Source organism: Mustela nivalis (genome assembly GCF_964662115.1).
Source record: "Mustela nivalis genome assembly, chromosome: X".
Lineage (NCBI taxonomy): Eukaryota > Metazoa > Chordata > Mammalia > Carnivora > Mustelidae > Mustela > Mustela nivalis.
Window position 1 is genome coordinate 43,295,440 of NC_139040.1, and position 17,427 is coordinate 43,312,866.

A 17,427-nucleotide genomic window follows, 5' to 3' on the forward strand; every position below is an offset into this window, starting at 1 on the left:
GCTTATATGGAAAAGGTTCTTTGCAGATGTGATTAAGGTGATGCTTTTAGGTATAATCATAATATATATATATATATATATAGCTGTTCACTGTGGCACTATCTGAATAGCAAGAGAATGGGAACAACCTAATGGTGGAGTTATTCTGGATTATCAAAATGGGTCCTAAATGCAAACCCAAGTATCTTCATAAGAGAGACAGAGGGAGAGTTGACATAGACAGAAGAAGAAAGACAATGTGACCAAGGATATAGAGGGTGGAGTCATGAAGCCATAGCCTGAGACTGTTGGTAGATATTGAAAGCTGGAAGAGGCAGGGAAGCTTCCGTAGAGTCTCCAGGAGTGAAGCACTACTAATACCTTGATTTTGGCCCCATAAAACTAATTTTGGACTTTTAGCCTCCAAACTGTGAGATAATATTTCCATTTAATGACACTGAGTATGTGGTAATTTTTAAAGTAACTATAGGGAACAAATCATTACAGTGGGGAAATTGAAAGTATCTTGCAATTTTATATATGACCTTACTTTTTGACTCAGAAATCCTATTTCCAGAATTGTCCTAAAGATATACTGGCAATGACACAAAAAGATTTTTGATAGGGGTATAATAATAAATAAAGATATAGATACTCACTCTGGTACTATTTGAATAGCAAAAGAATGGGAATAACTTTATACATCAGTTGTGTAATGGATAAATAAACTATCACACAGTCACACAAGGTGTACACAAAGTACATTGTAAAAAGACTGATGAAAATCTCCACATATGACTATGGAGGGATCTCCAGAATATAATGTTAAATGAAAAAGTCAGTGTATTCAAAGTTATAAATTGCATGGTACTTTTTATCTAGGAAAGGGGGAATGCAAATGTAAAAATGTTTTACTTGTATTAAAAGTAAAAGGACTTCTCTTTTGGGGACCAGAAGGAGTAGATACACTCCCTGTTACTCCTAGGTGCAGCTGAAATCTCTGGGTATTACATGGGCAACAAATACAAGACTCTGAAAGGTGGAGAGGAAAAAGACAGACTGTCTTGGGACTTTGGAACCTAAGTAATGATACACAGTGAATTCTCTTGGTTGTATTTTGCCTTGTATATACCAGACTGGGTGCTAGAGGAATAGGGAACTAAAAAAATGCCAAAAGGAAAAGATGAGAAGAACCCCCAGAGAATCTTTTCTCTGGACAAAGAACCAGAAAGGGGGGAACCCAACAAGAAAGATAGTTTTTAGACAACTGCCCAAATACCACAGAGTGAAGCATAGCTCCACCTCCACCATGCCAGCAAAAGTTGAGTGGGGAGCATGGATTCCATGCCCACACGATTGTAATTAGGCACCCATCCTTACCCTTCGGGGATATGAGAAAAAACTGTATGTAGAACAGAGACTTTCATTCCAACCTGGGGGAAATGAGCACCCCTCCTCATGGCGTCGGTGGAGACCATGTGGGAGCCTACCTTCCAACCCCATTCAGTGGTAATGAGGTACCTTCTCCTCTTTTAGAAGTTTTGTGACCATCCAATAAGGAGAAGGCCTCCTCCCCTCCAGAGTGTCAGTGGAGATCACATGGAAGGCAGTAAGGAAGGGTCCTCCCCACCTGCCAGGGTGGTGTCAGTGGAGGCCTGGCGGGGGGTAGTGAAATCATACTTCTGCCAAACAGGAGCAAGGCATTCCTTCCCTTCCACTACCATGCACAACCACCCCCCCCATGTCAGTGGAGGCTGAGAGGGGGAACCTGGACTTTTATCTTTTTGCTGTCTGTTTCTGGTTAGGAACACATGCTTGGAGTTGCAAACATCCATGAAGAGAGGATAGCAACACCTCATAGCAAGTTTGCGGTGAAGAACTAAATCTAGTCAACAACATGAAGAACCTTTCCCTAGGGCCTGCTTTAACTAAATGCTTCATAAATATTAGATGTCTGTACCCCCCCAAATCAGATAACTCCTGTATCTCCTTTATCTGCCGCCCAGATAGGGCCCTGAACCTGGACACAGGTCAGAATCACCTTGGAATCCTTTTCTAAACCCTTATCTGAAACGCTCTGGTTGGGAGAAATGGGACTTCCATCTCAAAGGCCGTTTAAGTTATTCATCTGTCGTAACATGGGCCTTAGGAAACAGATATGCCCATTTGGCGTAACGTTGTATGTGAGACTCCATTTTTCCCTTCATTCCTCCAATACCAGCTTATTATTGCTAATATGGTTGCTCATTTCCCTGAACTTGCTCCATTGGAGGGGTGATCACTGGCAGCTAGTGGTGGTGGTCTGAAGAGTGAAGGTGGTTTGCTTTTGGTGAAAGGGGACCTAGTGTTGTATTAGGCACTTAGTTATTCCAGTAAAACACAGTGATTGCTGGATCTGTCTCTCCCTGTATAGCTCTTCATGGTGGATGGCCCAGCTCATATCAGGTGCCTGAAGGAGGCAGGTTCTGAGGATGTGTCCGGATGGCTTCTACTCCAGCAGTCCTCAGGAGAGCCCATCACCTTACATCCCTGGTGGAATATGGTACCTGGCTAAAGAGAGTGCATAGATCTGAAAAAAGCATGTTGTGGAACAGCTCCTTTGAGGTTCACAAACTAGCCTAAAAGTAGAGAAGCTGCTTTGATCTCATCATGGGAGAAGAGGTTTAGCAGGTGGAATTTTATTTCATCAGCAGCTATAGCCTGTGTAGTAAGCCCTTGAGGCCCATCTTAGAGAGACTTTTTTTTCCCTAAAAACAATGAATCATCCGGTTTAGGAAGAAACTTACTTGGTCTTAAACATACATTTAATATACATTAACATAAATACACCTAAATTGTTCTCTGTAAATAATCAGCAATTCTCATGTCTTTCAGATGGGTATGGAAATGTTCATTTGTTAAATCTTCCTAGTAATATGACATTGTAACAGATTTTTCTCTGGTGCCCATGATTTTTTCCTATTATATAATGAAATGTTTTAAAGAGCCAGAAAATTTCCAAGTGTTAGTTAAAGATATCAGTGACAAGAAATTATTATTATTACTGTTATTATATTATTATTGTTATTATTATTATTTTAAAGATTTTATCCACTTGTTTCAGAGAAAGAGAGAGCAAGGGGAGTAGCAGAGGGAGAGGGACAAACAGACTCCTCACTGAGTGCAGAGCCCAACGTGGAACTCGATCCAAGGACCCCAAGACCACGACCACAGCTGAAACCAAGAGACAGACTCTCAAACAACTGAGCCACCCAGGTACCCCTAGAACTTAACATAAAAAAGATAATTATTACCCTAGAGTTTTCCCTCTTATAATGATACTCAGCTACATTCCCTAAAATAACCAGTTACACTTAAATATTATTATGATTATTTTCCTAGAATAGAATATTTTTATTTCCATACTTTAGAAGGATATGGACATCAACTTTCCCTAAGTATTTGGATATATTTCACTAAAATGATTATTTCTATTTTGGTTATATGTAGCATGGACAAATTTGGTAAGACAGTGTGTGGATCTGCTAATGTTACAAGAACACAGTTGTGGAAATCTTTTCCCTGATTTATTTAATTGCATCAGAGAATTTGAATATATAAATATATGTAAAGTACTTTATTGATGTATGATTGACATACAGTACACTGCATATTTAAAGTATATGCTTTGATAAGCTTTGATGCATGTATGTACCTGTGAATCTAATACTAATACAGTCAAGATAATGAACATATCTATCACCTTAAAAACATTCTTTGTGCCCCTTGGTAATACCCCCATCTACCGCTTTCCATCCTCTCTCTCTTCACATCACTCTACCCCATTCCCAGGAAATTACTGATCTTCTGTCAGTATGGGTTAGATTTCTTTTCTTACAGTTGTATGTGAATAGAATATTCAGTGTGTATTTTTTGTGTCTTGTTTCCTACAATCTAATTATTTCTAGATTTATCCATTTGTTGCATGTATGGATAGTTCCTCCTTTTTATGATTGACTAATATTCCATTATTCCATTGTATGGATGTATCACAATTTGTTCTGTCCATTTACCTGGTCATGAATATTTGAGTTGTTTCCGATTTGGGGCTCTCTGCATTGGTGGTATAGTGGTGAGCATAGCTGCCTTCCACTTTGGGGCTCTTATAAATAAAGCTGCTATGAATATTTGTATATGAGTCTTCATTTGGACATAACATTTTCTTTCTCTAGGGTAAATACTTAGGAGTACAATGGCTGGGACATATAGTAGGTGTAAGATTGACATTTTAAGAAACTGGCAAACTGTTTTCCAAAGTGTTGGCACCATTTCTCATTGCCATTAGCAGTGTATGAGAGTTCCATCCTCCACAACCCTGCCAAGGACTTGGTATGGTCAGTTTTTTTAATGTTGGCTGTTCTTAGAAGGGTGTAGTGGTATGTTGTAGTTTTTATTTATATTTCCCTAATGGATTTGAATATTTGAGAAAAGTTTGTTTAGCATCTTTGCAAGTGCTTATTTAACATTTATGTATGTTTTTAAAGAATATTTTATTTATTTATTTGACAGACAGAGATCACAAGTATGCAGAGAGGCAGGAAGAGAGAGAGAGAGAGGAGGAAGCAGGCTCCCTGTGGAGCAGAGAGCCCTATGCAGGACTCGATCCCAGGATCCCAAAGGTAGAGGCTTAACCCACTGAGCCACCCAGGTGCCCAAACATTTATGTATCTTTTATTTTAAATTATTAAAGTGATTTATTTATTTTCAGAAAAACACTATTCATTATTTTTGCACCACAGCCAGTGCTCCATGCAATCCGTGCCCTCTATAATACCCACCACATGGTACCCCAACCTCCCATCCCCCCCGCCACTTCAAAACCCTCAGATTGTTTTTCAGAGTCCATAGTCTCTCATGATTCACCTCCCCTTCCAATTTACCCCAACTCCCTTCTCTCTAACAGTGTTTATTCAAAATTTTTTTGCCCATTTATTTGTTAGAGTAACTGTTTTCTTGTTAATGACCATTGTGAGAAATTCTGTATTCTGGATACAAGTCCTTTATCAGAGTTCTAATTTACAAATATTTTCTCCCGGTCAGTGGCTTATCTTTTAATTCTCTCAATAGTGTCTTTGGAAGTGTAGAAATTTTTAACTTTGAGGAAGTCCAGTTTATTGATTTGTTCACTTATTAATTATAGTTTCGATTTTGCATCTATGAAATCTTCACCTAACCCAAGGTCATAAGGATTTTTTTCCTTTCTTTTTCTTTTCTTTTTTTTTTAATTAATATTTTATTCATTTATTTGACAGAGAGACAGTGGGATCAGGAACATAAGCAGAGGGAGTGGGAGAGGGAGAAGCAGGCTTCCCGCAGAGCAGGGAACCTGACACAGGGCTCCATCCCAGGACCCTGGGATCATGACCTGAGCCAAAGGCAGATGCTTAACGATGGAGCTACCCAGGTGCCCCTCTCATTTGTTTTATTTTAGAAGTTTTGGGTTTTATATTTAGGTCTATGATCCATTTTGAGTTGATGTTTGTATATGGTAAGATACATGGATGACTGTTTGTGCATATGGATATGCACTCATATTATACTCAATATGTCTCAACTCCATTTGTTGAAAGACTCTCCTCTCTCCACTGAATTGCTTTTGCAATTTTGTCAAAAATCAGTTGTTCATATGGGTGTGAACTCTGGACTCTTAATTCTGTTCCTTTGATCTTCTTCCTGTCTACCTTGATGCCAATACCACACTGTTCTGGTTACTGAAGGCTTTATCATAACTCTTGAAATCAGGTAGTTTTGATCTTCCAGCTTTGTTCTTTTTTTAAAAAAAATTGAGTAGTTGACACAAAATGTCACACTAGTTTCAGGTGTACAACATTTTGATTCAAGAAGTTTATACGTTATTCTGTGTTCATCACAAGTGTAGCTACCATCTGTCCCCATACAAACACTATTACAAAGCTGTTGACTATGCTGTGCCTTTTATTTCTGTGACCTATTCATTCCATAGCTGGAAGCCTGTATTTCCCATTTCCCTTCAGCCATTTTGTCCATCCTCCAACCCCCTCCCCTCTGGCAACCATCAGTTTGTTCTCTGTATTTATAGGTCTGATTCTGCTCTTTGTTTATTCATTTGCTTTTTTAGATTCCACATATGAGTGAAATCATATGGTGTTTGTCTGTCTTAGTCTGACTTGCTTCACTTAGCATAATACCCTCTGGGTCCATCCATGTTGTAAATAGCACAATCTAATTTGTTCTTTTTCAAAGTTGTTCTTATAATCTAGGTCCTTTACATTTCAACATGAATTTTAGAATCAACTTCTTAGTTTCTTAAAAACAAAATGTGTGCTAGGATTTTTATTAGGATTACAGTGAATCTGTAGATCAGTTTGAGCAGAACAGAATCTTAATAATACTAGTGTTCTGACACATGAAAATGGTATATCCCTCTATTTAGTTGGATCTTTAATTTCTGTCAGCAGTGTTTTGTACTGTTCAATGTACCTACCTTTACATATAAGTAGAGAGATGATTCCCAAGTATTTTATACTTTTTGGTACTATCAGCAGTGTTTTGTACTGTTCAATGTACCTACCTTTACATATAAGTAGAGAGATGATTCCCAAGTATTTTATACTTTTTGGTACTATCATGAATGATAGTATTTTTTAAAAATTTTTATTATTTTTTAAAGATTTTATTTATTTGACAGAAAGAGAGACAGCCAGGGAGAGAACACAAGCAGGCGGAGTGGGAGAGGGAGAAGCCGGCTTCCTGCCGAGCAGGGAGCCTGAAGCGGTGCTCAATTCCAGGACCCTGGGATCATGACCTGAGCTGAAGGCAGACACTTAATGACTGAGCCACCCAGGTGTCCAAATGACACTATCTTTTAATTGCAATTTACACATATATTTTCACTAAACTCTCAGAAGCCAAAATGTTGAAAAATAGCCATCGAGGAATCTTTTTGGTTGAAAGCTCAGGCTACTTCCTCTGCAGTGGAAAAAGTACTTGATGCATAACATGCATTTGTTTGTATTTTTATATCAGCTTTTAGAGGTTATTGACAATATATTGAAACTAGGGAGAAAAATGTTCCAAAGACAAGTCTACAGTTCATCTGTAAAAAATAGTTTAGTAGTTTTCAAGTTTGTATGTGTATTTAGAATTGAATTCATTGAATTGTAGTGTTTTTCTTTTTTACTCCCCAGATATTCCACTATAATGAATTCTTGGGATCTCGAGTGGGGAGAGAAGAGGAAGAAGCATATGTGAATGTGGTACATATGTATGCACATATGTATATATTACTAAAGCTGCTGGGAATATATTGTCAGGAATACTTGAGGGGTGAATTACTGTGTGTTATGTCAGTCCAGCCCAATTCCTAGCACATGTTAGGAACCAAATCAGGGTGGTTGCTGTTTGCTTTTTCCTAGCTTTCCCTGGCCAATATGTTTACCATAGTGACTCAGTGACTGCTGTGGGATTTGATGCAGACTGATGCACTCAGATCTGTTGCCTGGATAATTTGTTACTATGATAGTTATCAAGTGTTGCTTTCCTTTTTTTTTTTTACAAACTAAATGTTATTCATTTCATACCTTATATAAAACTTTAATCATTTCATTTTATTTTTTTCATCTGATAAGTGTACTCTTTAATCTCCATCTCCTATTTCCTCCACCCAAGTGTATGTCTTGGTTTCTTTTTCTCACTTTTTTCTTCATTTGCTCATTTGTTTCCTTTTTAAAAAAGATTTTATTCATTCATTTGAGAGAGAGACAGAGAGCACAAACAGAGGGAGAGTCAGACGGAGAGGGAGAAGCAGACTCCCCGCTGAGCTGGGATTCAGATGTGGGGCTCAATCCCAGTACCTGGCAAACATAACCTGAGCCAAAGAGAGATGCTTAACCATCTGAGCCACCCAGATGCCCCTCTTTTGTCTCTTAAACTCCACATATCAGTGAAATCCTATGGTATTTGTCTTTCTCTGACTTATTTTGCTCAGTGTTATACTCTGTAGTTGTATCCATGTGGCAAGTGGCAAGATTTCATTCCTTCTCATGGCTGAATAATATCCATTGTATATGTATGTATATATCACATCTTCTTTATTTATTCATATGTTGATGGACACTTGGGCTGCTTCCCTAGTTTGGTTATTGTGAATAGTGCTACAGTAAACATAGTGGGTGCATCATTCCTTTTTTGTTTTGTTTTGTTTTTCTTTTTAAGTAAGCTCCACACCCAACATGGGGCTTGAACTCACAATCCTGAGATTAAGAGTCAGATGATCTACTGACTGAGCCAGCCATGTACCCCTGTTTTTGTATTTTTTTGGTGGAAATAGCCAATAGTGTGATTCCTAGATTGTAGGGTCGTTCTATTTTTAATTTTTTGAGGAAGCTTCATACTGTTTTCCGTAGTGGCTATACCAGTTTGCACTCCTACCAGTAGTGCAGGAAGGTTCCCTTTTCTCCACATCCTCACCAATACTTGTTTCTTCTGTTTTTGATTTTAGGCATTGTGACAGGTGTGAGGTGATAGCTCGTTGTAGTTTTGATTTGCATTTCCTTGATGATGCATGATGTTGAGCATCTTTTCATGTGTCCATTGGCTATCTGGATGTGTTCTTTGGAGAAATGTCTATTCATGTCTTCTGTCTATTTTTTAATTGTGTTATTTGTTTTTTGGGGTCTTAAGTTTTATATGTTCTTTAATATTTTCACACTAACCCTTTATCAGAGATATCATTTGCAAATATCTTCTCCCATTCCATTGGTTGCCTTTTAGTTTTGCTGATTGTTTCCTTCACTGTGCAGAAGTTTTTTATTCTGATGTAGTCTTGATAATTTATTTTTACTTTCGTTTCCCTTGACTCAGGAGACATATCTAGAAAGAAATTGCTATAGCTGATGTCAAAGAAGTTACTGCTTGTGTTCTAGGATTTTTATGGTGTCAGGTCTCACATTTAGGTCTTTAATTCATTTTAAGTTAATTTTTGTGTATGGTGTAAGAATGTGGTCTAGTTTCATTGTTTTGGATGTTGCTGTCCAGTTTTCCCAACACTATTTGTTGAAAAGCCTATCTTTTTCCCGTTGGATATTTTTTCCTGCTTTGTTGAAGATTGACCATATAATTGTGGGTTTATTTCTGGGATTTGTATTCTGTTCCTTTGACTTGTGCCAGTATCATACCATGTTTTTTTCTTTCTTATTTTTCAGTAGACTCCATGCCCAACATGGGACATGAACTCATGACCCTGAGATCAAGAGTCCCACACTCTATTGATGGAGCCAACTAGGTGCTCCTCATTACCATACTGTCTTGATTAGTATAGCTTTGTACTATAGCTTGAGGTCTGGAATTGTGATGCCTCCAGCTTTGCTTTTTCATTTTCAAGATTACTTTGGCTATTTGGGATCTTTTGTGCTTCGATACAAATTTTAGGATTATTTGTTACAGTTCTGTGAAAAATGCTGTTGGCATTTTGATAGGGATTGCATTAAGTGTGTACATTTCTTGGGGTAAAATAAACATTTTAACAATATTTATTCTTCCAATCCATGAACGTAGAATGTCTTTCCATTTCTTTGTGTCATCAATTTCTTTCATCAATGTTTTATAGTTTTCAGAGTATAGATCCTTTACCTCTTTGGTTAGGTTTATTTCTGGGTATCTTATTGTTTTGGGTATAATTGTAGATGGAATTGTTTTCTTAATTTCTCTTTCTGCTGCTTTGTTTTTGGTGCATAGAAATGAAACATTTCTGTACACTGATTTTGTGTACGGTGACTTTGCTGAATTTGTTTTTCAGTTCTAGCAGTTTTTTGGTGGAGTCTTTAGGGTTTTCTATATATAATACTATATCATCTGCAAATGGTGAAAGTTTTACTACCTTCTTGCCTTTGGATGCCTTTTATTTTTTTTTTTTTTGTTGTCTGATTGCTGTCGCTATGACTTCCAGTACTATGTTAAATAACAGTGGTGAGAGTGGACATCCTTGTCTTGTTCCTGACCTTAGGGGAAAAGCTCTCAGTTTTTCCCATTAAATGTGTTAGCTTTGGGTTTTTCATAGATGGCCTTTACTATGTTGAGGTATGTTTCCTGTAAACTGACTTTGTTGAAGGTTTTTAATGTGAATAATACTATATTTTGCCAAATGCTTCTTCTGCATTGGTTGAAATAATCTTATCCTTTCTCTTATTGATATGATGTATCACGTTGATTGATTTATGAATATTGAACCAGCCTTGCAACCCAGGAATAAATCCCACTTGATTGTGGTAAGTGATTTTTTGAAATGTATTTTGGGGTTTGGTTTGCTAGTATGTGGTTGAGAGTTTTTCATCTATTTTTGTCAGAGATACTGGCCTATAGTTTTTTTGTTGTTGTTGTCTTTATCTGGTTTCTGATAATGCTTGCCTCATAGATTGAGTTGTGAAGTTTTCCTTCCTTTTTTATGTTTTGGAATAGTTTGAGAAGAATGGATATTAACTTTTCTTTAAATGTTCAACAGAATTAGCCTGTGAAGCTCTCTGGTCCTGAAGTTTGGTTTTTGGGAGTTTTCTGATTAGTGATTCAATTTTTCTGTTCCAATTTTCTATTTCTTCCAGCTTTACTTTTGGTAGTTTATATATTTCAAGGAATTCATCCATTTCTTCAAAGTTGTCCAATTTGTTGGCATATAGGTTTTCATAATATTATGTTACAGTTTATATTTTTGTGTTGTTAGTTGTTATTTCTTTTTTTTTAAATTTTATTTATATATTAGAGAGAGAGAGAGAGAGAGAAATCACAAGTAGGCAGAGAGGCAGGCAGAGAGAGAGAGGGGCAAGCAGGCTCCCTGCCCAGCAGAGAGCCCAATGCGGGGCGGCTCGATCCCTGAGATCATGACCTGGGCCAAAAGCAGAGGCTTAACCCACTGAGCCACCCAGGCACGCCCCGTTGGTTGTTATTTCTCCTCTTTCGTTAGTAATTTTGTTTGAGTTGTCCCTCTTTTTAAAATGACTCTTGCTATAGGTTTCTCAATTTTGTTGATCTTTTCAAAGAACCAGCTTCTGGTTTCATTGATCTATTCTGTTGTTTTCTTTTTAAATTTCTATATCATTTATTTCTGCTCTGACCTGTTTTTTCCATCCTTTTGCTGGTTTGGGGTTTTGTTTGTTCTTTTTCTAGCTCTTTTAGGTATAGGGTTAGGTTGTTTATTGGAGATTTTTCTTGCTTCTTGAGGTATGCCTATGTTGCTATAAATTTCTCTCTTAGAACCACATTTGCTGCATCCCAAAGATTTTAGACTGTTGTGCTTGCATTTTCATGTAATTTTTTATTTCTTCTTTGATTTCTATGTTTACCCATTCATTGTTTAGTAGCATGTTATTTAACCTCCATGTATTTTATGATCTTTCCAAGTTTTTTCCTGTGGTTGATTTCAAGGCAGAGGCTTTAAAGCCACTGAGCCACCCAGGCGCCCCTCCCCTTAATTTTAATCTGTAGGTGTGTTTTGGTCTGAAACAAGCCTCTTATAGTCAGTACATAGATGGTCTTTTTTTTTTTTTAAGTAGGCTCCATACCCAGCATGGAGCCCCATGTGGGACCTGGACTCAACGACCGTGAGCTCAAGACCTGAGCTAAAAGCAAGAGTTGGACACTCAACTGAATGAGACACACAGGAACCCCAGGTCTTGTTTTATTTATCCACTCTGTCACCCTGTGTCTTTTGATTGGAGTGTTTAGTCCATTTACATTCAAAGTAATTATTTACAGATAGTATTTATTAGCATTTTGTTACTTGTTTTGTTTTTTTTTTCTATAGATTTTCTATGATTCTTCTCTTGCTCTCTTTCATGATTTGTTGGCTTTCTTTAGTGATATACTTGGATTCCTTTCCTTCATTTTTTGCATATCAATTACTGGTTTTTGATTTGTGTTTGCCATTAGGTTTGTATGTAATATCTTCTGCATATAGCAGTCTATATTATCCTGATGGTTGCTTAAACTCATTCTTTACTCCTCTTCCTCCCATGTTTTAGGTATGTTATGTCACATTTTATATCCTTTTGTTTTATGAATTCTTTGTCTGATTTTTACAGTAATATTTATTTTATTGCTTTTGTGTTTTTTACTTTTTATACTCTCACTTATTATTTTCCTTTCTACTCAGAGTCCCCTTAAATATTTGTTGAAGGGCTGCTTAGTGGTCATGAACTCCTTTAGTTTTGTTTGTCTGAGAAACTCTTTATATCTACTTCTATTCCGAATGATAGCATTGCTATCCAGCATTGCTGGATAGAGTATTCTTGGCTGCAGATTTTTCCCATTCAGCACTTCGAATATATCATAACACTCCCTTCTAGCTTGGAAAGTTCCTGCTAAAAAATTCACTGATAAGCTTATGAGGATATCCTCTTTTTTTCTTAAAAGATTTTATTTATTTATTCATGAGAAATGGAGAGAGGGAGGCAGAGGTAGTGGGAGAAGCAGGCTCCCCACAGAGCAGGGAGCCCAATGTGGGACTCAATCCCAGGACTCTGAGATCAGGACCTGAGTGGAAGGCAGATGCTTAACTGACTAAGCCATCCAGGTGCCCCATGGGGATTTCCTTTTATGTAACTGTCTTCTTTTGCTGCTCTAAAATTTTTTTCTTTATCGCTCTTTTTTTTTTTAAAAAAAATATTTTATTAATTAATTTAAGAGAGAGTGAGAGAGAGGGCATGAGCAGGGAGAAGGAGCAGAAGCAGAGGGAGAAGCAGACTCCTCACTGAGCAGGAAGCCTGATGTAGGACTTGATCCCAGGACCCTGAGATCACAACATGAGCCGAAGGCAGACACTCAACCAGCTGAGCCACCCAGGCACCCTATTGCTCCTTTTTGACCTTTTAATTACTTTGGTCTCTTATTGTGGTTTGATCCTGTTCTTTCATTTAGGAGATGTTTAACTATCTCCTCATTTTGTCTCACTTTCTGTGTGTTTCTGTATGTTAGGAAAGTCTACTAATTCTCTTGTTCTGTATGATAATAGCCTTATATTACAAGGTGTGGACCTCCTTGGGGTGAATTTGGAGGGGAGTGGATCTCTATGCCTCGTGGATCTAGATATATGCTTCTTTCCCCAGACTAGTGGGATTTTCAGCTATTATTTCTTCACATAAAATTTCTGCCCCTTTATCTCTCTTCTTCTGCTGAGATCCTAATAATGAAGATGTTATTACACTCGATGGAGTCACTGAGTTCCCTAAGACCATTCTCAATTTGCATAATTTTCTTTCCTCTCCTTTGTTCAGCTTGGTTATTTTCCATTACTCTGTCTTCCCGGTCATTAATTCACTTGTTCCTCTGCTTTACCTTGCTTGCTATTTATTCAATCAAGTGTATTTTTAATTTTAATTTCTTTTATTGTGCACTTGATCTCTGATTGGTTCTTTTTCTTTTTATCTCGGTGTAAAGGGTCTTCCTGACGTCCTCTACTCTTTTCTCTGTTCCAGTGAGTATCTTTATGATCATTACTTTAAATTATCTATCAGACATATGACTTGTACCTGTTTCACTTTGGTCTCTTGTTGTGGTTTGGTCCTGTTCTTTCATTTAGGAGATGTTTCCCTATCTCCTCATTTTGTCTCACTTTCTGTGTGTTTCTGTATGTTAGGAAAGTCTACTAATTCTCTTGTTCTGAATGATAATAGCCTTAAAAAGAAGAGGTCCTGTAGTGCCCTGCAGTGTAGTGTCCCCTGCTCCCCAAGGCCTGGTGCTTCTGCTTGTGTTTCCTGTGTGTATTGTATGTGTTCTGCTATTAAGTCTTGGCCTCTTTTTCCTTCAGTCCAGTAATCTGCAGAGGCTCCCTTTGCTTATTTTGGGTAGCAAGTTGTGCAGTGGTCTGCTTGCTGAAGCTGAGGTCCCGCCATCCGAAGCTTCTTCAGGTTGGCTTCTCTGTCTGTCATTTCCTTAGGGGTCTTTGAGCATGGACTTTTTACTTTCTGAGCTGGAGTATTTCCCTGTCTATAGAAAGAAAGCAACGTTGCCCATGTTAGAGCAATACTTTGAGGATTTAAAGAAAAAAAGTCTGAAAATAATGACTTATATTGGGTGGCATTTAGTAGGCCCTCTAAATGCTAGTTGCCTCTTCCAACTTGGCCTCCTTAATTCTGTCAATGTGATCCCACCTCTGACATAAACCTCATAGTATAACTACCAGAGAGAGTACTTGGACATGGAATAGTAAACAGGGATGAGGCCCCATTTCCATGATATGAGAGCTTCAGTGTCACTTGTGTGTGTGGGAGGGGGCTATGCATCATTGCACAGCTTTCTGTGAACTGAGTGGGCACAGGCAAGCTTGTGCTCACCCTTTCCCCTGTCTTTCATGTGCTTTCCCTTCCTCTCACTTTTTCCTCTATTCCAACTGCTGTCTGATTCCTTGACTTTCCCTTCTAGTAGAACATCAGAGAAAGGTGTGGAGTGTAGGCCCTCCAAACAGGAGCTGATAGAGAAGAACCAAGTATAATTTCCAGTGTGCTAGTCAGTTTCCTGGAGCAAGAATGAAGACATCGGGTTCCCATCATTGGGAAACGTTAGGTAAGTCACTACCCTTCCACCAGCCTCATCTATACTTTAGTAAAGTGATACCCAATTCCTCCCCCTACACAGGAATATTGTTGAATTTAAGTGTGATTTTATGTGGGGAAGCAATCTGTGGACATAGGTAGGAGGGAAGGACCAGTGCCCCCTTTGAGTAATTATATTAATGGAGATGCCCTTCATATCACATAATCTGCATGGTATGCATTAATGTTACACAAATATCAGATGTTTAGGTCAGGATTTTGCCAAGTGTGGTTCATGGACCACTTCATCAAAATTGTCAGGGAGTGTTGGTGGAAACTTAAGATTCCTGGGCTCATCCTAGGTCTGCTGTATCCCAAAGAGGGAGGTAGGTGGGAAGGGTTTAAATTTTGAATAATTTGGTTCAAATAGTTGGTTCTGGCTCATTCCAATTTGAAAAGAACTCTGGATTTACAACAAAATGTTCTTAAAATTTTGAATCTTTGGCATCTAATTTCTTTGTCAAATATCTGTGTCTGCTCCTGTGTGTCAAATAGGTAATAATTCCTTCATTTAGGTCATACATTTTTAGTGATTTATATGTGAGGCCTTAAACTAGGTACTGGGAATATAGCACAGAGAACAAGATAGGCAGAGTTTCTGGAGCTTTCATTCAGATTCGGGAAAACTGGCAATAAGCTGTTAGATCATAAGTGGGTCAGTTCCATATGGGCTTTAGGAAGGTAAACACATACACAGAAGAGAAAATGATGGGTCAGGGATTACTTAGATTGGGCTGTCCATAAAGTTCTTTCTCAGGAAGTGGCATTTGAGGTGAGTCCTGAAGGACAAGAGGCTACTAGGCCTAGGCTGGCTTCTTGATTTGTGATGTGTGTGGCATCATTTGTTCCAGGAGCTGATGATGAGCTTGAGTGGCTGGAACCTGGCAGATAGAGTACAGATGGTAGGAAATGAGGTCAGAAGGGGAGATGGAAGCCAATCCAAGGAGAAGTAAAATATTCACACTCACACTTTGTAAATGGCAGAACGAGGGTTTGGCCCTAGTCTGTCTCCAGAGGCTACATTCCTAACCAGTGTACTGAAGAAGAATTAAGAAAACATGTGTTGGGGGTGCCTGGGTGGCTCAGGTGGTTAAACATCTGTCTGCCTTCAGCTCAGGTCATAATCTCGGGGTCCTGGGATTGAGCCCTGTGTTGGGCTCCCTACTCAGTGGGGAGTCTGCTTCTCCCTCTCCTCCTCCACCCCCCAACCACCAATCATGCTGTCTCTCTCAAATGAATAAATAAAATCTAAACAACATCAAGAACAACAAAAAAACATGTGTTGAACTATGTCAGCTCATACTGGGTGATGTTAGGCTGGAGCTATATGGTTTTTTTAAAGTTTATTTATTTTTTTTAAGTAATCTCAGCACCCAGTGTGGGACTCAAAACCATGACCCCAGGATCAAGAGTCACATGCTCTACTGACTGAGGAAGCCAGGTGCCCCCAGGGCCATGTCTTTCGGTGAAAGCTATGCTTCAGTGTGCATTTTTTAAAAAATACATAGGGGGTATTTATTTAAGAAAAACGAGAAGGTAATAATTATAAAAAACAAAAAAAATAATTATCATAGTTACTATGCATTGGACAACTTGTCTATAAAAATAATACCTTGGGCTTCCACTATGAATTCTTTCTATAAATTCAGAGTGCTCTTCAAGATGAGAATGACATTATTTTGTGTCTGAGGCCTCGGTTGTTGGGTGGGAGGTATGATCTGACCCCTTTTGACTGGTGAGGCAAGCAGAGCTTTCTTAACTTACCCAAGGTCACCTAGAATTAGTGGGTTAGGTCTGGTGCAGGTCAGATATATCTCCTGCTAATACTCAGTTTTCTTTCCATCATATATGGTACTCTGTGCAGTGCACCACTTTTCAAGAGCTCAGAGGATATGTGCTTCTCTGAGGTTATTCTGAAGGTAATATAAGGGGACACTAAATACTTTCAAATGAAAGGAAATGAGGTGTTGATTTTCCTCTTCTTTCTTAAACTCAGTAGGGAGATTCGAACAAAAAAATTTCTGGAATTATACAGCATGTACTCTTTTACGTTTGGCTCCTTCAGATCAACATAATAGGGATGTGTGTGTGTATGTGTGTGTGTGTTTGAGTATGTGATTTATATTATCATTGTAGTTGCAGATCATTCTCATTGGTGTATAGTATTACATTGTAGATACTTTAATCTATATATCTGTTATGGGGATTTGGGTATTTTCTAGTTCTTTTACTTAATGTTGCTATGGATGTCCATACTTGTACCTACCTTTTAGATGGATACTTTCCTTTCTCTTGGGCACATACCTAAGACAGGCATTTCTGAGTCATAGTATGTGTGTGTGTATGCTGAGCTTAGTAGATACTACCAAACACTTTTTCAAAGTGGTTGTTTCAGGCTATATTTCCAATCTCAGCAACACTTGGTACCTTTCGTCTTTTTCATTTTTGTGGTTTAGGTAAGCTTGTGGTAGTATCTCATTGTGGTTTTAATTTTAATTCTCTGAAGTCTTCAATGGCATTTTTGAAAATTTTATTTTTTTAAAAGATCTTATTTATTTATTTGACAGAGAGAGAGATCACAAGGGGGCAGACAGGCAGACAGAGGGGGAGGGGGAAGCAGGCTCCCCATTGAGCAGGAAGCCCGACACAGGGCTCGATCCCAGGACTGTGAGATCATAACCTGAGCTGAAGGCAGAGGTTTAACCTTCAGTGGCTTTTATTTTTATTTTATTTATTTATGTGTTAAAAATTTTCATTTTTAATTAACATATATTATTAGCCCTAGGGGTACAGGTCTGTGAATGGCCAGGTTTACACACTTCACAACACTCACCATAGCACATACCTTCTG

The 17,427-nt window shown here is 38.2% G+C and overlaps 1 long non-coding RNA gene across 13 annotated transcripts in view; it reads left to right on the forward strand.

Annotated features, from left to right (window-relative positions):
• LOC309856060 overlaps window positions 1-17,427 on the forward strand; it is a 56,998-nt gene that overhangs the window by 17,566 nt on the left and 22,005 nt on the right. For 7 of the 13 annotated variants that reach the window (XR_014307045.1, XR_014307046.1, XR_014307047.1 and 4 more), the window contains 5 exons: window positions 2,393-2,521; window positions 3,083-3,234; window positions 5,271-5,422; window positions 11,541-11,657; window positions 14,407-14,541. This is a non-coding gene — a long non-coding RNA (uncharacterized lncRNA). Of the gene's footprint in view, window positions 1-2,392; window positions 2,522-3,082; window positions 3,235-5,270; window positions 5,423-7,184; window positions 7,254-11,540; window positions 11,658-14,406; window positions 14,542-17,427 lie in introns of those variants that run through there. The other 6 variants (XR_014307043.1, XR_014307044.1, XR_014307049.1 and 3 more) reach the window with 5 other exon arrangements.